The 20,864-nt window shown below is 51.0% G+C and overlaps 4 non-coding genes and 3 pseudogenes across 4 annotated transcripts; all 7 read left to right on the top strand.

The window, feature by feature from the left end:
• Positions 1–102: 102 nt before the first annotated feature.
• On the top strand, positions 103–294 carry LOC115161605 (U2 spliceosomal RNA). Its single transcript, XR_003869309.1, has one exon. It is a non-coding gene; the product is annotated as a U2 spliceosomal RNA (small nuclear RNA).
• Positions 295–5,571: 5,277 nt separating this feature from the next.
• On the top strand, positions 5,572–5,752 carry LOC115161734 (uncharacterized; annotated as a pseudogene).
• Positions 5,753–6,240: 488 nt separating this feature from the next.
• LOC115161678 (U5 spliceosomal RNA) lies at positions 6,241–6,357 on the top strand. Its single transcript, XR_003869372.1, has one exon. It is a non-coding gene; the product is annotated as a U5 spliceosomal RNA (small nuclear RNA).
• Positions 6,358–13,375: 7,018 nt separating this feature from the next.
• On the top strand, positions 13,376–13,551 carry LOC115161591 (uncharacterized; annotated as a pseudogene).
• A 450-nt stretch (positions 13,552–14,001) lies between these two features.
• Positions 14,002–14,118, top strand: LOC115161686 (U5 spliceosomal RNA). Its single transcript, XR_003869379.1, has one exon. It is a non-coding gene; the product is annotated as a U5 spliceosomal RNA (small nuclear RNA).
• A 5,771-nt stretch (positions 14,119–19,889) lies between these two features.
• On the top strand, positions 19,890–20,025 carry LOC115161612 (uncharacterized; annotated as a pseudogene).
• A 510-nt stretch (positions 20,026–20,535) lies between these two features.
• LOC115161645 (U5 spliceosomal RNA) lies at positions 20,536–20,652 on the top strand. The gene has a single exon (XR_003869342.1). It is a non-coding gene; the product is annotated as a U5 spliceosomal RNA (small nuclear RNA).
• The last annotated feature ends 212 nt before the right edge of the window (positions 20,653–20,864 follow it).

Raw genomic sequence — 20,864 nt, 5'->3', positions numbered from 1 at the left:
TTGTTTTGGGGTATTTGTTTTGTTTTATAAATTAAATACCATTATTTGAGTTTGAAAGAAATATATGATTTTGTAAAGAATGAATGGTATTGAACGTAATAAATTATTTTTTCCAAAAAAAAAAAAATAAAAAAAAAAAAAATCTGTTCTTATCAGTTTAATATCTGATATGTCCCCCATCGGGGTCTACATATTAAATGGATTTTTCGAACAGGGAGTCAGAAATGGGGCTTGCTCCGTCCGCTCCACGCATCGACCCGGTATTGCAGTACCTCAGGGAACGGTGCAACACTTTTCTCTCATTGTCAAGAAAAAAGAAATACACAAAGCTATGTAAAACAGCTAGCAGAAGAAGAGAAGGAATGAAAAAAGAAGAATCATCCAAACTGAAACAAGGGCGAAGCCCCCTTCATGGGGTCCCCCGTTTTCCCGCCTGTCACCAGGGAAGCGTCGGGTGGGGAGGAGACAACTTTTGCCAAACCGCTGAGGTCTGCCGAGACCCCCGGGGGCCCGGCGGTTGCAGGGGTCAATTTGTGGGTTATCGCTTCTCGGCCTTCTGGCTAAGATCAAGCTCGGTACTGCGGTGCCTCAGAGCTCGCTTAGCTGGAAGCCGAAGGTCGGAGAGCGGTAAAAGTTTTGGTAAGTAAAACATTTTTTTTCCTTTACAATAATAATTTTTTGACTTTGGATTTGTTGAGGAGAAGCCTTTTGTGTTCGAGGGAGCGTGCCATTTTCCAGGTGGAAATGCCACCGATTTCAAACACAAAGATGCCTGGGATTGGATTGGCAAACACGGTACGTTTTGCCTGGAGGAATAAGGAGTTGGAGCCGTTCGGGAGGGAAACCTTCGGCAGAACAATTTTAATCGGGATCCTGAAAATGGAGGTCAAGGATGTTTTGTGCCTCCAGGGGAATCCGATGGAGGTGGCTTTTTACGTGACTTTTCACAAAGAAGAGAAGCATGATGAGGTAATGAAGAGGACGAGAGAGATGGGGAAAGATAGGCCTATGTGCCATTATGAAGTGACCAGCCTGGGGAAAAATAGCTTCAGGCTGGTCACAGTAAATATGTACAATCCTCATGTAAAGGATGAAGATGTAAGAGCCTTTTTGGGGAGGTACATGAACAATGTCTCCTCGGCGAGGCTCATCAGGGACTCCCTGGGCTTCTGGAACGGGAGGTGAGGGTTCCAGGCCTTGCTCAGGGAGGACCCAAAGGGTTTGGACGGCTACCTCCATCCTCCGTCAATGTTCTCCCTGGGGGCTGACAGGGGGACGTTATACTATGCCCGTCAGCCTCCATTCTGCAGGCGCTGTATGACCTATGGTCATATCTTGGCCTCGTGTAGCACAAAGAAGTGCAGATTCTGTGGATCAGGTGGGCACGAGGCCAAGGACTGTGACGAGCCGAAGGCTTGCCACGGGTGTGGCTCATCAGCGCACCTGTGGCGTGATTGCCCGGCTCGTCGGCGGTCATGCGCGTCTGCGGCAGGAGGGGGAGCAGGAGCGGGGGATGGGGGAAGAAGAGGAGGGGAAGAAGAACAAGGGAAGGACGGGAACAAAGGCCCAGATGAGACGGCCAAACAGAAGGAGGAGAAGAAAGAGGTGGCAGCAGGAGACATGGGGGACAAAGAAGGGAAGGAAGCAGAAGGACCGGAAGGAGAAGAAGGAAAAAAGGTGGAAGAAAGAAAAGAAGTGGAGGAGCAAGAGAGTGCAACCGTGGAGGGGGGGGTGCCGGGGGCAAGGACTGTGGACGGGGAGGAGGGGGGAGAGGGGGTTAGGGAGTGGGGGGACAGCGTGTCGAGTGCCCTCGTTGAGGAGATGCGGGGAATGGTGGAGGAGATAGCGGGGAGGGGGGGTGGTGTCTCCGAGGCCAAACACCATACCTGCATCCTGGGTTGGAGAGATGGAGGACGGGGGGACGTCAGGAGAGAAGACGTCCCCGCCGGATGAGATGGAGCAGGGGAGCATCGGGTGAGTCTCCTGTTTTTTGTTACAGTGTGTTTTTCATTTGTTAAAGTAAGGGTTGTGATTTAATTTATAAATGATACTTTCTGTTAATTTTTTTAGTTTAAATGTAAGGGGTATGAGGGACTTTGTTAAGAGGAGGGTGGTCTTTAATTTTTTAGAGGGGGTGGGTTTTGATGTTTGTTTTTTACAGGAGGTTCACCTGAGGGATGGAGGGGATGTCGTCAGATTTAGTAGGGAGTGGGATAAGGGGGAGTCAGTGTGGGGTATAGGTGGGGTTCATTCAACGGGGGTGGGGATTTTGTTTGGAAATAGGGAGGTGAAGGTGGAGGGATCTTTTGTCGTGATGCAAGGGAGGGTTATGGGGGTGGATGTCACTTTAAGGGATAGTAGGTATAGGTTAGTGGTGGTGTATGGGCCACAGGTGGCGGCAGACAGGAGGGAGATGGTGGACTGTCTGTCGCCCCTGTGTGTTACAAATAGGCACTTAGTGATAGGGGGGGACTTTAATATAGATTTAGGGGTAGGGGGGGATAGTAGTGCAGGCTCCATCACCGGGCTAATGGCTTGCCATGGTCTGGTTGATGGAGGCCTGCACACTACTCCGACAATGGCTGGTCCCACATGGCGCAACTCCAGGGGGGTTGCGCGGAGGCTCGACTACATTTTTCTTTCCAGGTCTTTGGGTCGGTTGTCTGGGCGGCTGTTGCCTGTGTCCTTTTCAGACCACGACGGGGTGCTCCTGCAGGTGGGGTCGCCATTCTGCCTCTTCGGTAGGGGGTACTGGAAATTAGATCGGGATGTGCTGGAGGAGCAAGCTTTCGTCGACGCCTTTTTTGGTTTCTTTCGGAGGCTTGAAGGCCTCCGGTCCATGTGCGAGGGGGTGTTAGAGTGGTGGGATTTAGTTAAGGTAAGGAGTAGGGCTTTTATAATAGGATATTGCAGGAGGAAAAAAAGGAAGGAAAGGAGGGAGGTGGATCGTATCCAAAGGTTGATTGAACTCGAGTACGAGGCAGGCAACCTCGGCGGGTTGATGGACTGGGAGAGATCCACAGCCCTGAAGGCGCAGCTCAGGGAGCTGCAGGAGCGGAAGGCTCGAGCTTTCCTGGAGCGTACCCATAATGGCTTTTTAGAACACAATGAGACTTGTTCAGCTATGTTATTTAAGTCAGTTAGGGACAGGCAGAGTAGGAAGGTAATGCATGGGGTTAGGGAAGAAAATGGCAGTATAGTTAGAAAGCCGGAGGAGATGGTCAGGGTGACAACTGATCATTTCCGAGGTTTATTTAAGGAGAGGGAAATAGATGTAGAGCAGGGAAATGTGTTTTTAGAACACTCGTCCCGGCGATTGCCGGAGGACATTAGAGATGTGATGGAGGCTCAGATCTCCCTCGAGGAGGTTGAGAGTGCTCTCAGGAGGATGGGAAAAGGGAAGGTGCCTGGGATGGATGGGCTGCCGGCCGAGTTTTACCTCAAGTTTCGGGGTATACTTGGACCAGTGGTCCTCGAAGTCTTGAAGGCCATCCTTGAGACGGGGGTCCCGGGGGATCAATGGCTGTCGGTGTGCTGTCACTTCTGTATAAGAAGGGGGAGGCAACTGGCGGCCGTTGACTATGCTGTGTGTAGACTATAAGCTCTTAGCAAAGGTCTTAGCAGATCGGTTGCGCACAGCCCTTCCCTACGTCGTCCACGAGGATCAGACCTGTGGGGTAGAGGGACGCTCTATTAGGTGGAACCTAAAGTTGATCAGGGACTCCATCGCTTGGGTAGAAGATAGGGGGCTGCCTTTAATGGTAGCAGCGCTAGATCAGGCGAAAGCCTTTGATCATGTGAATAGATCCTTTCTATTCAGGGTGATAGGTAGATTAGGATTTGGGGAAAAGTTTATAGGATGGAACCGTACTTTATATGTCGGGGCGGGGTGCCGGGTTAGCGTTAACAGTCACTTAGGTGACGTTTTTGACCTCTCGTCTGGGGTCAGGCAGGGATGCCCGCTCTCGGCTCTCCTCTTCGTTCTGTACATGGAGCCTCTGGGGGCTGCCATTAGGGCAGACACAGGGGTGGAGGGCTTGCTGATCCCTGGAAGTGGCGGTCTCCGTGTCAAGTTGACACAGTACGCCGACGACACCTCCTTGCTGCTTTGCAAGGACTCGTGCCTGACAAGGTCCCTTGCCATTATTGGGGACTTCACCCGAGCGTCGGGAGCGGTTCTTAACCACGCGAAGTCTTCCGTTAAGTTTTTTGGAAGCTGGAGTGGTATGACGGATGTGCCCGGAGGGTTCTCTCTCTGTAACAGGGCCCTGAGGATTCTCGGGGTCCATTTTGAGACCTCCGGCTCAGCGACGCTGAACTGGAACATGCGCATTGCAGTGGTACAGAGGAAGCTAGCGATGTGGAGGGCTAGGTCTTTGTCGTTTTTAGGCAAGGTCCTGGTTCTAAAGGTGGATGTATTGCCATCTCTATTGTACTTGGCGTACATCTTCATTGCCGGCTTGTCTGAGGAGGCCTCTTGTGAGGCTGGTGTTTCAGTTCATGTGGGGTGGCAGGTACGAGTGGGTCGCCAGGGCACGCATGATCTGTCCCATCGGGGAGGGAGGTAGGGGGGTACCACATCTCCCCCTCAAGCTAGACGCAATTTTTGTTTCTTTTCTGTTGGCGGAGCTTGCTCAGCCAGTACTACACCCGTCCGGTTACCTCCTGCGGGTGTTCTTCTCGTATCAGGCGAGAAGCGTAATGGTGTGGTCTAACACGGGTCCTCGGGCGGAACAGCTGCCGTGGCACTTTGGCCAAGTGGCTGCGTGCGCACCCCGAGGTTGAAGTCGCCCGAGTAGGTTTAGACCACAGGCACCTGTACGAGGAGGTCAGACGGGCAGTAAGTCCAGCACCTGTAGTGGGCATCCCGGCGGTGGTCTGGGAAGGAGTGCAGGCGCGGGGTCTAGACAACAGGCTCAAGGACCTGAATTGGTTGAGCCTCCACAAGTGTTTGCCGGTACGCTCCACCATGTACCGGCATAGCTTGGCGCGATCCCCCACCTGCCCAAGACTTTCTTGTGGCAGGGAGGAGACTGTGCGCCATGTCTTTTGGGACTGTGCCATTGCCGGAGTAGTATGGGCAAAGGCACGGGTGTTGTTAGAAAGGGTAAGAGGGGATTTTGTTTTGACGTGGGCAAGGTTAGAGAGAGGAGTAGGGAGAGCGAGGGGGACGGATAGGGACAGGTTTCTGCTCTGGCTTCTCATGAGCCTCTTTAAGCGGGGGCTGTGGGAAGCCAGGCAGAACATGGTCAAGACAGGGAGAGATTGGGGGGTGGAAGGAATAGTGAGGAGGGTGGAAGGAGATTTGAGGGGGAGGATGAAGAGGGAGGAGAGGAAGTGGGGGCAGCACGCTGGCCGGGAGAGGTGGAAGGGGGGATTAGGGCTGGGGTTATTTTAGAATATGGACGGGGAGATAGGGAAAGGTAGTGTGTAGGATGACGGGGAGGGATGATGCTCCCCTGAGTTTTTGTTTTGGGTTTTCGTTTGTTTTTAGAACTAAAAATACCATGATTAATTTAGTTTGAATGAAAATTTTGATTTGTATGGTATGAATGGTACTGATTGTAATAAATTATTTTTTCTATAAAAATAAAAAAAATCTGTTCTTATCAGTTTAATATCTGATACGTCCCCCATCGGGGGACTACATATTAAATGGATTTTTCGAACAGGGAGTCGGAAATGGGGCTTGCTCCGTCCGCTCCACGCATCGACCCGGTATTGCAGTACCTCCGGGAACGGTGCAACACTTTTCTCTCATTGTCAAGGAAAAATAAATACACAAAGCTATGTAAAACAGCTAGCAGAAGAAGAGAAGGAATGAAAAAAGAAGAATCATCCAAACTGAAACAAGGGCGAAGCCCCCTTCATGGGGCCCCCCGTTTTCCCGCCATTGGCCAGGATTGTGTGTGTGTGTGTGTGTGTGTGTGTCTGTGTGTGTGTGTGTCTCTCTGTGTGTGTGTGTGTGTGTGTGTGTCTGTGTGTGTGTGTGTGTCTGTCTGTCTGTTTTTGACCCCCCCAAAAAATACAATCACTTCACCAGGATTGTCTGTCTGTCTCTGTTTTTGACCCCCCCAAAAAATACAATCACTTCACCAGGATTGTCTGTCTGTCTGTCTGTCTGTCTGTCTGTCTGACTTTTTACCAACAGCCCTCAAACTTGGAAGAGTGGGTTCGGGGACCACCCGCTGGCACCCGGCCTAGAGTGCACAGTGTGTGTCTCGGGCCCCGACCTCCATACGACTCTGGTTTCTCTTCATTACGCACAAGCCTTTCGCCTTTTACTAAAGACTTCCGTGGAGAGGAACAGTTACGAGTTCAACGTATTTTTGGAAGGGCTTTGCTTCTGGCAGAGCCCGGTATCTTGTTTCAAGAGAAATTGACAGAGATGACGCCGAGACTTTTTGCTCAGGCGTTTGACTTGAAGCCGGCTGACCGACCGACCGACCGGCGTATTTTTCCACTCAAAGTAGTCGCTCGGGCAATTGAGTTCAAGCCCGACGACGACTGACGTGTTTTCCGGGCTTTGAACAAATAGTCGCACTAGGCTTAAAGAGCTAGTGACTTAAAGACGCATTAGCGACTTGTTAAAAAAAACACCCGCCTATCACCAGGGAAGCGTCGGGTGGGGAGGAGACAACTTTTGCCACACTGCTGAGGTCTGCCGAGACCCCCGGGGGCCCGGCGGGTGCAGGGGTCAATTTGTGGGTTATCGCTTCTCGGCTTTTTGGCTCCGATCAAGTGTAGTTACCTTGTCAATGCTGCACTTGATCAGAGAAGCGATCGCAGGCCGGAGGGCGCCCGGGAAAATTGTGCTATTTATTTTTGTTAAATCATTATTTGTTGTCATTATTGTTGGTTTTTGTCTCACCCTTGTTTATTATTTGTCCTGGGTTAGGTGGTGGTCTTGGTGGTGGACTACAGGTACACCAGCACCTGTAAGGTGAGTTTAAAGGCCCTCTGGTCCTTTTTCTTTAGTTATTTAATTTATTTTGTGTTTTTCCCCTGCTTGTCCTGTTTTGCATCTTTCCTCCCCCGTGTATCCTATAGTCCCCTCCTTAGCTCCTCCCATTGTCTTCAGTTGTGTGTTGTCTGCTAGCTGGGGTGGCTTTCTGGCTTGTCGGCCTGCTAGCTTTTGCTTAGCCTGGCCTGCTAGCCTCCTGGCCCCTTAGGCGTGGCAGGCATTGTTTGACTGTCTTTTCTTTGTTCCCATCCACCTTGCACCCTTAGTTTATCCCCCAAATTGTCTGTTGTTCAGTTTCCTGTTGTTTGTGTTGCCAACTGAGGGACCTTTTGGCTGGCTAGCCTGCTAGCTGGTTAGCCTAGCCTGGCCTGCTGGTGAGGCCTGCTAGCTTTCTTGTCCCTCAAGTTTGGGGAGGTGTTTGTTAGTCAGTGTGTCCTTTTTCCCCCTTGTTCCCCTTTTACCTTAAATTATTTTGTTTTGTTAGTCTTATCCACTAGTTCGTCGCCCTTTTGGTTTGTGTCTTTGGTTGTTTGTTTTTGTTGTGAGGCCTCTTGGCTGGTGGGCCTGCTAGCTGGCTAGCCTGGCCTGCTGGTGAGGCCTGCTAGCCTTTTTGTTCCTCATGCTTGGTAGGTGTTGTTAGTCAGTTTGTCCTTTTGTTGTTGTCATCCCTTCACTTCCCTTTTACCTTAATTAATTCGTTTTGTTCGTTTTACCCCCGAGTTTGTCTTCCCTCTTGGTTTGTGTGCCTTGTTTGTTTTTGTTTTGAGGCCTCTTGGCTGGTGGGCCTGCCAGCTGGTAGGCTTAGCCTGGCCTGCTGGTGAGGCCTGCTAGCATTCTAGCCTTTAGTTTGTGTTTGTGTGGTTTATTTTTGTCTCTCCCTTTTGTGCCCTCCCCCTTGTGGAAAATATAAAACAAAAAATTCCCCTCCTAGTGTCCCTTCCCATTGTTAATAAGATTAGTTTGGTGCTGTGCTAGACAGTTTGTTGTGTGTTCCGTGGTGCTGGTAGGCCCTGTTAGCTTAGCCTACCTGAGCCTGCTAGCTCCCTCGGTTTTCCTTCACCCCTTCCCTTTTTCCCAACCCCTACTCCCAACACCCTCTCCCTTCCCCCGCCCCCCCTTCCTTCCTTTCCCCTCCCCTTTTTCCCCTTCCCTTCCCCCCTTTTCACTGGTGTTGGGCTGTAAAGGGAGTGGGCCTCCATCATGTCAGCAGCACAGGTTGGCATGAGGAGGCACCATGCAGTGCGCCTCCTTTTAAAGGAGAAGGGAGGAAAAATAATGGAGTTATCCCGATTGGATTTCTCCAGAAAATTCCTCCAGAAAGAGCTCGGTTTCCATCCCGCGCAGGTAAACTGCATCTTAGCCCTTCCCTATGGGAAGGGCTTCAATGTCAGCTTTGCCAACGCCAGCTTCCAGCGGGAGTTCTGGGGGCAACTCCAGAACTCCCTGAACACCCAGGGGTCCCTCACAGCAATGTTTGAGGTGACCAAGCTGACGGACAATAGCATTAAAACCGTTATTGTCCGAATGTATAATGAAACCATACAGCCGGAGGACGTTGCAGTATGGCTGGGCAGGTACTGCAACGTGAAGGGGCCCTTGCTCCAGGTAAAGGATCCCGATGGGATCTGGACGGGGGCCTGGAGGGTCACTGTCCAGCAGAGGGAGGACCCTGGGGGCTATGGTGGGTTGAAAGCCATCCCATCCACCATAGTCCTCGGAGAGAATAGGGGCCATGTTCACTACCAGGACCAGCCTAAGCTGTCCCGTAAGTGTGGTGAACATGGCCATCTCGCAGAGGCCTGTAAAAAGGTCGTCTGCATGAAGTGCCGGGAGGTGGGCCACCGCTACGAGGAGTGCACGAATGGAAGGTCGTGCAACCTCTGTGGCGAGCGGTCCCACCTCATCCGCGGCTGCCCCTTCTCCTGGGCCAATAAGGTCAGGGCTGAGAGGAGGGAGACGGCGGCCGCGGACCGGGCTTCTGAGCGCCAAGGGGAGGGAACGGCAGTTGCCGAGGAGGTGGTGGTGGAGCAGGTGGTGGTTGAGGAGGTAGTGGTGGAGCCGGTGGTAGTGGAGGGCGCGGAAGGTGCAGTGGTGGAAAAAGTGGGAGGAGAGGACAAAACCCCCTCCCCCCCAATCCCCCTGCCCCAGATTAATGTGACCCCTGAAGGAGAAAGGGCCGAGAAAGACGGCCCAGGAGAGGTCTTGAGCGAGAACTCCCCAAGTGGGTCAGACAGTATGGAGACTGTGTCAGAGAAATCTGTGGAGACAGCGTCAGGAGATACGGGAGAGGGAGTGGAGATTCTGGAAGAACACCTCCCCCCACGAAAAAGAAACGCTGAGGAGCTCTCCGACCCCGAACAAGGCGAGGAAAAAAAGGGCAAATTGGAATGGGAGAGCCCTCAGGGGGAGGAAGAACCCAGAACCTTCCCTCCCAACTCCCCCAACACAATCTCCTTTTTAAGTCCTGTTTTAACCTCCTCTCCCTGCCATCCCCCGTTACCCCGGAGGGAGAGAGAGGAAGTACCAGAAAAGTAACCCCTTTTTAACTGTTTAAATGCCTCTTCTTTTAGCACTGTTTTTACTCACCCCTTTTATGGCTTTTAACATCACCACTATAAATGTAAGAAGTATAAAAACAGAAATAAGAGCACAGTCGGTTTTATCCTTTTTAGAAGGGTTTAACTCAGATGTGTTTTTATTACAGGAGTGTGGTCTACCCTTTTTATCCTCTTATAGGAAATGGGAGGACAAGTGGCAGCACGGGCCCTCCATTTGGAGTGGCTCAAATTTTAATAAAAACGATGGTGTTGCCATTTTAATCAAGACCCCAAAGGTGGTGTTGAGGGGGAGCACGGTGGTGGTAGGTGGGCGTGCTCTTTTAGCCAATTGTACTTTTATGGGGAGGGATTTTAACATGCTAAATGTGTATGGTTTTAATGACAAACATGACCGGTGCGCACTTTTAGAAGACTTGCAGTCCCACATGCTAGGGAGGGATCCTCTAGTGGTGGGTGGGGATTTTAATTGTGTTTTAAGTAGAGCGGACAGGAGAGGGGCGGGAGAGGATTTTAAGGTAGATAGGTCAAGTGTTTTATTGCAAGGGCTGTGCAGGGATTTTAAACTGACTTTTTTAAAACCCTGCATCCAAGAGAGGAGGGCTTCACCTGGACCAGTGGTGACGGCACCAGAGCCTCTCGCATTGACTATCTGTTTACCCGGGACTGTCCCCCAACTGATGCTAGAATAACCCCTGCTTTTTTCTCAGATCACGTAATGCTGACGTGCACCCTTTCACTAACTTCGGGTGTGACTATGGGAAGAGGGCCCTGGAAATTTAACTGTTCCCTTTTAGAAGACGATAGAGTAGTTAGCCAGTACAGGGAGCAGTTCAGCCAGTGGCAGACGCTACAGGACTTTTGACACACGAGCACAATGGTGGGAAATGGTGAAGGGTAGGACGAGGACCTTCTTTAGAGAGATAGGAAAGAAGAAAAGTAAAGAAAAAATAGACGCATGGTGGGACTGCAAAAGCGACTGGAAAGGTATTTTCACTTTGGCCAACAGGGCTTTGATTTTAACCATGAAATTAAAGAAGTAAAAAAGGAAATGGCACTTTTAGCTGAACAGAAAAGTAAGGGGGTTATTTTAAGAAGTAAGGAGAGGGAATTAGAAGAGGGGGAGAAGTGTACAAGGTACTTTTTTAAGAAAATAGTAAGGGTAGGACAATGACAGGTTTAAAAAATAAAGATGGGGTTTTAAAAACAGACACAGAGGGAATGAAAGAAGTAGTCGAGGATTTTTATGGGGAACTGTTTGGGGTAAAAGATGTATGTGAGGAAACCATGGAGGACGTTTTAACATACATTGACAAGTTTTTACCCAACACAGACGACCTGACAAAAGACTTGACGAGGACAGAAATTGACCAAGGACTGAAGCATTTTAAGAGGGGTAAGTCACCGGGGGAGGACGGCCTCCCCTTGGAGTTTTACCTGACCTTTTGGGATGTTTTAGCCGACGAACTTCTGACTGTTTTTACTGACTTTGAACACCTCGACAGACTACCTGACAGTTTTAGAGTGGGGATCGTGACTCTTTTATATAAGAAAAACGACAGGACGGACCTGAAGAACTGGAGACCGATAACCCTTTTAAATTTTGATTGTAAACTTTTTACCAAGGTTTTAACACTCAGAATGTCTTCTGTCTTAGGGGAGGTGATCCACCCGGATCAAACCTGTGCCATTCCCGGAAGGAAGATTACGGACAGCCTGATACTGATCCGAGATGCCATCTGTTATGCGAGAGATAGAAACATGCGGCTTGTAGTCCTAAATTTAGATTTTGAAAAAGCCTTTGATCGGGTCTCGCACCAGTACCTCTAAGGTACTGCAAAAAATGGGTTTCCCGGACAGGTTCTTAGCTTTGGTGGGACTGCTGTACGGGGACATCACCAGCAAAATCCTTGTAAATGGGCATCTGTCAAAAGCAGTGGGAGTACACTGCGGCGTCCGTCAGGGCTGTCCGTTATCTCTTCTGTTTGTGGCCTGTATTGAACCACTGGCACAGGTCTTGAGAAGGGACCAACGGATCAGTGGGGTGGGTATCCCGGGGAGTGGGGGGATGACCGCCAGTGCGTATTTTACATGGACGACGTCAACATTTTATGCACTGACCTTTTATCCGTGGACAGGACCCTGGACAGGACTGACTGGTACGGACGAGCCTCTGGGGAGAGACTGAACAGAGACAAGACAGAGGCCCAATTTTTCGGACCGTGGGCAGACCCAGACTTGACCAGACTACCATTGACAGTAAAAACGACGGACATAAGGGTACTTGGGTAAAGTTTGACCAGGAGGGAGGAGGGAGAGGTAATTGGAGTGGGATCCTGGGGACAGTAAGACAGAGACTGGGATTTTGGGGACTACGACAGCTGACTTTTGAGGGCAAGCTTTTAATCATTAAAGCATTGATTTTACCTGTGCTTTTATTAATCAGTTCTGTTTTTATCCCCCCTAGGAGAACTCTTTTAGCTCTGGAACGGATGCTGTTTTACTTCTTGTGGGGGAGCAAGTGGGAGAGGCTGAGGAGGGAGGTGGTCAAGAGGCCCAGGTCCAAAGGGGGGAAAGGCTTGCCTGACCTCTACTTGTTCCTGGGCAGCCGCTACACAGCATTACACCTCACTCTTGCCACCTCCCCGGCCACAAATAAGACTCAGGCCCTCGCACGGTTCTGGCTGGGATCTTACCTCAGGACCCTGAGGCTGATCCCAGTCGACCTGCGAGCCCCAGTCTCTTTCCTGCTTCCCACACACTACGCCCAGCTCCAGAAGTTTTTAAGACATTTTAAATTGGAAAAAGAAGCAGTCACAGTTTTAACTAAACATCGCTCTCTTCTCTCTCTTGTGCAGGACCGGGAACCAGTGTGTCCAGTACGCGGGCTTGCTATAGGCGAGCCCACAACGGTTTGGCGTAATGTGGCCCATCCTGCTCTCCTGAATCAGCACTGGGACTTGTCCTGGATGGTCGCCCACGAGATCCTCCCGGTCAGGGCCGTGATGCACTCCCGGGGCATGGCGAGGACATCAGCGTGCCCCCGACAAGGCTGTGGCCAAGAAGAGTCGGTGAGGCATTTGCTCTGGGAGTGCAGAGCCGCCAGGGACCTGTGGAAGGAAGTAGGCCCCCTGATCTCCTCGTGTCTGCCAGCAGGGGAGGACCTAACGCCCCAGCTCGTGCTGTATGGGGTGGGCCGAAGGCCTATTCCATCAAAGGCCTTCACCAAGCTCTGGCCCACCCTCACGTGTCTGAAGGCAGCGCTGTGGTCCTCCCGCAACCTGCTGGAAGCAAAACAGGTCGACACCACCCCCCAGGCAGTGGCCATGGTAGCCACAGAGGCCCTGGGGTGGTACAGAAGGAAGGGGGCCTCGACTCCAGGTGAAGGGTCCCCCACAACACCCAAGGTCCCTGCGGCCACGGACTGACAGCGCTGCGGCGCCTAGGGCGATGCACCTAGGGGAGGCATCTCCTCTGGGCCCCGAAGGACGGGACGATGACTGATTCGGAAGAGCAGGAGGAGGCAAGTTTGATAAGGACTCACCCCAGTCCTGTACGAAAGACCGAAGACAGCTTTTAACAAGTGACTTTTTAACATGTTTTTCATGTCTTAAAAATGTTTTTGCCTTTTTAGACCACTTGTACACATTTTAAATGGCTTTTACAGATTTGATGTTTTTTTACAATGAAAAGTATTTTCGCTTATGGTTGTTTTTATTGGTTTCAACAACATGTTCTTTTTAACAAATTTAAATGTAACAATCAAATGCTGTGTTTTATGCCTTCATGCCGTTTCCATGTGTATAAGTGATGTAAAAATATAAATATGAGCTGTTTTTAAAGGAATTGTGACAATAAAACTTTTCCAAAAGAAAAAAATCTGTTCTTATCAGTTTAATATCTGATACGTCCCCCATCGGGGGACTACATATTAAATGGATTTTTCGAACAGGGAGTTGGAAATGGGGCTTGCTCCGTCCGCTCCACGCATCGAACCGGTATTGCAGTACCTCCGGGAACGGTGCAACACTTTTCTCCCATTGTCAAGGAAAAATAAATACACAAAGCTATGTAAAACAGCTAGCAGAAGAAGAGAAGGAATGAAAAAAGAAGAATCATCCAAACTGAAACAAGGGCGAAGCCCCCTTCATGGGGTCCCCCGTTTTCCCGCCATTTTACTTTTAAAAAAAAACATTGGCCAGGATTGTGTGTGTCTCTGTGTGTGTGTGTGTGTGTCTGTTTTTGACCCCCCCAAAAAATACAATCACTTCACCAGGATTGTCTGTCTGTCTGTCTGTCTGTCTGTCTCTGTTTTTGACCCCCCCCAAAAATACAATCACTTCACCAGGATTGTCTGTCTGTCTGTCTGTGAATTTTTACCCACAGCCCTCAAACTTGGAAGAGTGGGTTCGGGAACCACCCGCGGGCACCCGGCCTAGAGTGCACAGTGTGTGTCTCGGGCCCCGACCTCTGACTTCCATACGACTCTGGTCTCTCTTCATTACACACAAGCCTTTCGCCTTTTACTAAAGACTTCCGTGGAGAGGAACACTTACGAGTTCAACGTATTTTTGGAAGGGCTTTGCTTCTGGCAGAGCCCGGTATCTTGTTTCAAGAGAAATTGACAGAGATGACGCCGAGACTTTTTGCTCAGGCGTTTGACTTGAAGCCGGCTGACCGACCAACCGACCGACCGGCGTATTTTTCCACTCAAAGTAGTCGCTCGGGCAATTGAGTTCAAGCCCGACGACGACTGGCGTGTTTTCCGGGCTTTGAACAAATAGTTGCACTAGGCTTAAAGAGCTAGTGACTTAAAGACGCATTAGCGACTTGTTAAAAAAAACACCCGCCTATCACCAGGGAAGCGTCGGGTGGGGAGGAGACAACTTTTGCCAAACCGCTGAGGTCTGCCGAGACCCCCGGGGGCTTTGTGGGTGCAGGGGTCAATTTGTGGGTTATCGCTTCTCGGCCTTCTGGCTAAGACCAAGCTTGGTACTGGGGTGCCCCAAAGCTCGCTTAGCTGGAAGCCGAAGGCCGGAGGGCGGTAAAAAGTTTTGTTATTTTGTTTGTTTTTGGATCTCGGCCGTTTTTTGGTTGTTGGCCTTGTCTTATTATTATTATTTTTTTCTCTCCCTTTTTTGGAAGAGAGAGAGTGGAGAGGGGTCGAGTGCGTCATCTTCATTGCGGAGATGGCGCAAAATTCAACCAATAGGCCGGTCCCAGGCGTCGGGCTGGCAAATACCATTAGATTCTCATGGAAAGAGAAAGAGATGGAGCCTTTTGGACGTGAGACATTCGGAAGGACCATCTTGATTGGAGTGCTGAAGCTGACGGTCAAGGATGTCTTTTGCCTACAAGGCAATTCTTTGGAGGGAGTTTTTGACGTCGCTTTCTACACGGAAAGTAAGCATGACGAAATCCTTAAGAAGGTGAAAGCAGTGGGAGATACAAGGCCGATGTGCCATTACGAGATCAAGAGTTTGGCGAAAAACAATTTTCGAATTGTAACGGTGAACATGTACAACCCCTATGTTAAGGATGAGGGGGTTTGGGCCTTTCTGGGGAGATATATGGATAATGTCTCCTCAGTAAGGCACCTCAAGGATTCGTTGGGGTTTTGGAACAGAAGGAGGGGTTTTCAGGCCCTCCTCAGAGAAGACCCTAAGGGGCTGGGTGGGTACCTTCATCCCCCAGCTATGTTCTCCCTGGGGGCTGACAGGGGGACATTGTATTATGCACGTCAGCCCCCGTTTTGCAGACGTTGTATGGCCTATGGGCACATCCTGGCCTCGTGCAGCACTAGAAAGTGCAGATTCTGTGGATCGGGGGCGCACGAGGCCAAGGATTGTGACGAGCCTAAGGCTTGCCACGGGTGTGGCTCTACAGCGCACCTGTGGCGTGATTGCCGGGCTCGTCAGCAGTCATACGCGTCTGCAGCTGGGGGGGGAACAGGAGTGGGGGATGGGGGTAGAAGAGGAAGGGGAGAAGAAAAAGAAGGAAAGGACGGGAACACAGCCCCAGAGGAGATGGACAAACGGAAGGAGGAGGAGAAAGAGGTGACGGCAGGAGGCGAGGGGGACAGAGAAAGAAAGGAAGAAGAAGGACCGGAAGGAGAAGGAGGAAAAGAGGTGGAAGGAAGCAAAGGAATGGAGGAACAAGAGAGAACAACAGTGGAGGAGGTGCCGGTGGCAGGGACTGCTGAGGCGGAGGAGGGGGGAGAGGGGGTGAGGGAGTGGGGGGACAGCATGATGTCGAGCTCCCTCGTGGAAGAGATGAGGGTAATGGTGGAGGGGCTAGCGGGGAGGGAGGGTGGTGTCTCCCCGCTGCCTACAACACCGAAGAAGAAAGGGAAGAGGAGGAAGGACTCGGCAGGCTTTGAGAGGGAGGAGGGGGAGGGGGGAGGGGGTGGCCAAACGAGGAATGGGGGAGGGAAGAACGCCCTTGTCGTCGCTGGCTTCCTCAGCCCCTCAACTTTTGGTGGAGGGCGACTCCCAAGGGGTGGTTCAGGGCTGGTCGTCTGAGGGGGGATCTCAACTCCTGTTTGGGGAGTTGGGGTCCCCTACTCTCAGCCCAGCGGCCTTCAGCGAGGAAGGAATGGTGGGTGTTGGTGGGGAACCCGGGATGCAGGGCACTCCAAGGCCTAACACCATGCCTGCATCCTGGGTTGGAGAGATGAAGGAGGACGGGGGGACGTCAGGAGAGAAGACGTCCCCGCCGGATGAGCTGAAGCAGGGGAGCATCGGGTGAGTCTACTGTTTTTTGTTATTTTGGTTTAAGTTGGTTGAATTGAGGGGTTGTTTTAATTTATAATTAAACTTTCTGTTAATTTTTTTAGTTTAAATGTAAGGGGTTTGAGGGACTTTGTTAAGAGGAGGGCGGTTTTTAGTTTTTTGGAAGGGGTGGGTTTTGATGTTTGTTTTTTACAGGAGGTTCACCTGAGGGATGGAGGGGACATTAGGTTAGCTTAGGTTTAGTAGGGAGTGGGATAAGGGGGTTTCAGTTTGGGGTATAGGTGGGGTTCATTCAACGGGGGTGGGAATTTTGTTTGGGAATAGGGAAGTGAAGGTAGAGGAAACGTTTGTTGTTATGCAGGGGAGGTTTTTGGGGGTAGATATCACGGTAAGGGATTATACATTTAGATTAGTGGTGGTGTACGGGCCACAGGTGGCGGCAGACAGGAGGGAGATGGTGGACTGTCTGGCGCCCCTGTGTGTCACAAATAGGCACTTGGTGATAGGTGGGGATTTTAACATAGATTTAGGGTTAGTAGGGGATAGTAGTGCAGGCGCCATCACCGGGCTAATGGCTTGCCATGGTCTGGTTGATGGAGGCCTGCACACTACTCCGACAATGGCGGGTCCCACATGGCGCAACTCCCGGGGGGTTGCGTGGAGGCTCGACTATATTTTCCTATCCAGGTCTTTGGGTCAGTTGTCTGGGCGGCTGTTGCCTGTGTTCTTTTCAGATCACGACGGGGTGCTCCTGCAGGTGGGGCCGCCAGTCTGCCTCTTCGGTAGGGGGTACTGTAAATTAGATCGGGATGTGCTGGAGGAGCAAGCTTTCGTTAACGCCTTTTTTGGTTTCTTTCGGAGGCTTGAAGGCCTCCGGTCCATGTGCGAGGGGGTGTTAGAGTGGTGGGATTTAGTTAAGGTAAGGATTAGGGCCTTTATAATAGGATATTGTAAGAGGACTAAAAGGGAGGAAAGGAGGGAGGTGGATCGTATCCAAAGGTTGATTGAACTCGAGTACGAGGCAGGCAACCTCGGCGGGTCGATTGACTTGGAGAGATCCACAGCCCTGAAGGCACAGCTCAGGGAGCTGCAGGAGCGGAAGACTCGAGCTTTCCTGGAGCGTGCGCATAATGGCTTTTTAGAACATAATGAGACTTATTCCGCTATGTTCTTTAAGTCGGTTAGGGCCAGACAGAGTAGGAAGATAATGAACGGGGTGAGGACAGAAGATGGTAGTATAGTGAGAAAACCGGAGGAAATGGTCAGGGTGACAACTGATCATTTCCGAGGTTTATTTAAGGAAAGGGAAATAGATGTAGAGCAGGGTAATGTGTTTTTAGAACACTTGTCCCGGCGATTGCCGGAGGACATTAGAGATGTGAAGGAGGCTCAGATCTCCCTCGAAGAGGTTGAGAGCGCTCTCAGGAGGATGGGAAAAGGGAAGGTGCCTGGGATGGATGGGCTGCCGGCCGAGTTTTACCTCAAGGTTTGGGGTATACTTGGACCAGTGGTCCTCGAAGTCTTGAAGGCCATCCTTGAGACGGGGGTCCCGGGGGGATCAATGGCTGTCGGTGTGCTGTCACTTCTTTATAAGAAGGGGGAAGCAACCGACCTCGGCAACTGGCGGCCGTTGACCATGCTGTGCGTAGATTACAAGATACTTGCAAAGGTTTTAGCAGACCGGTTGCGCACAGCCCTTCCCTACGTCGTCCATGAGGATCAGACGTGCGGGGTAGAGGGTCCCTCGATCAGATGGAACCTACAGTTGATCAGGGACTCCATCGCTTGGGTAGAAGATAGGGGGCTGCCTTTAATGGTAGCAGCGCTAGATCAGGCGAAAGCCTTTGATCGCGTGAATAGATCCTTTCTATTCAGGGTGTTAGGTAGATTAGGATTTGGGGAGAAGTTTATAGGATGGATCCGTACATTATATGTCGAAGCGGGGTGCCGAGTTAGCGTAAACAGTCACTTAGGTGACGTTTTTGACCTCTCGTCTGGGGTCAGGCAGGGATGCCCGCTCTCGGCTCTCCTCTTCGTTCTGTACATGGAGCCTCTGGGGGCTGCCATTAGGGGAGACACAGGGGTGAAGGGCTTGCTGATCCCTGGAAGTGGCGGTCTCCGTGTCAAGTTGACACAGTACGCCGACGACACATCCTTGCTGCTTTGCAAGGACTCGTGCCTGACAAGGTCCCTTGCCATTAATGTGGACTTCACCCGAGCGTCGGGGGCGGTTCTTAACCACGCGAAGTCTTCCGTTAAGTTTTTCGGAAGATGGAGTGGTAGGACGGATGTGCCCGGAGGGTTCTCTCTCTGTAATGGGGCCCTGAGGATACTCGGGGTCCATTTTGAGACCTCCGGCTCAGCGACGCTGAACTGGAACATGGGCATCGCAGTGGTACAGAAGAAGCTAGCGATGTGGAGGGCTAGGTCGTTGTCCTTTTTAGGCAAGGTCCTGGTTCTCAAGGTGGATGTATTGCCATCTCTATTGTATTTGGCGAACATCTACCCATTGCCGGCTTGTCTGAGGAGGCATCTAGTGAGGCTGGTGTTTCAGTTCATGTGGGGTGGCAGGTACGAGTGGGTCGCCAGGGCACGCATGATCTGTCCCATCGGGGAGGGAGGTAGGGGGGTACCACATCTCCCCCTCAAGCTGTACGCCATTTTTGTTTCTTTTTTGTTGACGGAGCTTGCTCAGCCAGTACTACACCCGTCCGGTTACCTCCTGCGGGTGTTCTTCTCGTATCAGGCGAGAAGCGTAATGGTGTGGTCTAACACGGGTCCTCGGGCGGAACAGCTGCCGTGGCACTTTGGCCATGCGGCCAAGTGGCTGCGTGCGCACCCCGAGGTTGAAGTCGCCCGAGTAGGTTTAGATCACAGGCACCTGTACGAGGAGGTCAGACGGGCAGTAAGTCCAGCACCTGTAGTGGGCATCCCGGCAGTGGTCTGGGAGGGAGTGCAGGCGCGGGGTCTGGACAACAGGCTCAAGGACCTGAATTGGTTGAGCCTCCACAAGTGTTTGCCGGTACGCTCCACCATGTATGTACCGGCATAGCTTGGCGCGATCCCCCACCTGCCCAAGACCTTCTTGTGGCAGGGAGGAGACTGTGCGCCATGTCTTTTGGGACTGTGCCATTGCCGGAGTAGTATGGGCAAAGGCACGGGTGTTGTTAGGAAGGGTTAGAGGGGATTCTGTATTGACTTGGGCTAGGTTAGAGAGAGGTGTAGGGAGAGCGAGGGGGACGGATAGGGATAGGTTTCTGCTCTGGCTTCTCATGAGCCTCTTTAAGCGGGGGCTGTGGGAAGACAGGCAGAACATGGTTAAGACAGGGAGAGATTGGGGGGTGGAAGGGATAGTGAGGAGGGTGGAAGGAGATTTGAGAGGGAGGATGAAGAGGGAGGAGAGGAAGTGGGGGCAGCATGCTGCCCGGGAGAGATGGAAGGGAGGATTAGGGCTGGGGTTATTGTAGATTAGGGACGGGGAGATAGGGAAAGTTAGTGTGTAGGATGACGGGGAGGGATGATGCTCCCCTGAGTTTTTTGTTTTGGGGTATTTGTTTTGTTTTATAATTTAAATAGCCTTATTTGAGTTTGAAAGAAATATATGATTTTGTAAAGAATGAATGGTATTGAACGTAATAAATTCTTTTTTCTAATAAAAATCTGTTCTTATCAGTTTAATATCTGATACGTCCCCCATCGGGGGACTACATATTAAATGGATCCGCTCCACGCATCGACCCGGTATTGCAGTACCTCCGGGAACGGTGCAACACTTTTCTCTCATTGTCAAGGAAAAAGAAATACACAAAGCTATGTAAAACAGCTAGCAGAAGAAGAGAAGGAATGAAAAAAGAAGAATCATCCAAACTGAAACAAGGGCGAAGCCCCCTTCATGGGGTCCGCCATTTTACTAAAAAAAAAAAAAAAACATTGGCCAGGATTGTGTGTGTCTCTGTGTGTGTGTGTCTCTGTGTGTATGTGTGTGTGTGTGTGTGTGTGTGTGTGTATGTGTCTCTGTGTGTGTGTGTCTGTCTGTCTGTTTTTGACCCCCCCAAAAAATACAATCACTTCACCAGGATTGTCTGTCTGTCTGTCTGTCTGTCTGTCTGTCTCTCTGTGTTTTTGACCCCCCAAAAAATACAATCACTTCACCAGGATTGTCTGTCTGTCTGTGAATTTTTACCCACAGCCCTCAAACTTGGAAGAGTGGGTTCGGGAACCACCCGCGGGCACCCGGCCTAGAGTGCACAGTGTGTGTCTCGGGCCCCGACCTCTGACTTCCATACGACTCTGGTTTCTCTTCATTACGCACAAGCCTTTCGCCTTTTACTAAAGACTTCCGTGGAGAGGAACACTTACGAGTTCAACATATTTTTGGAAGGGCTTTGCTTCTGGCAGAGCCCGGTATCTTGTTTCAAGAGAAATTGACAGAGATGACGCCGAGACTTTTTGCTCAGGCGTTTGACTTGAAGCCGGCTGACCGACCGACCGACCGACCGACCGACCGACCGGCGTATTTTTCCACTCAAAGTAGTCGCTCGGGCAATTGAGTTCAAGCCCGACGACGACTGACGTGTTTTCCGGGCTTTGAACAAATAGTCGCACTAGGCTTAA

Source organism: Salmo trutta, chromosome 24, assembly GCF_901001165.1.
Source record: "Salmo trutta chromosome 24, fSalTru1.1, whole genome shotgun sequence".
Classification (NCBI taxonomy): domain Eukaryota; kingdom Metazoa; phylum Chordata; class Actinopteri; order Salmoniformes; family Salmonidae; genus Salmo; species Salmo trutta.
This window is presented reverse-complemented; position numbering and strand designations above follow the sequence as displayed.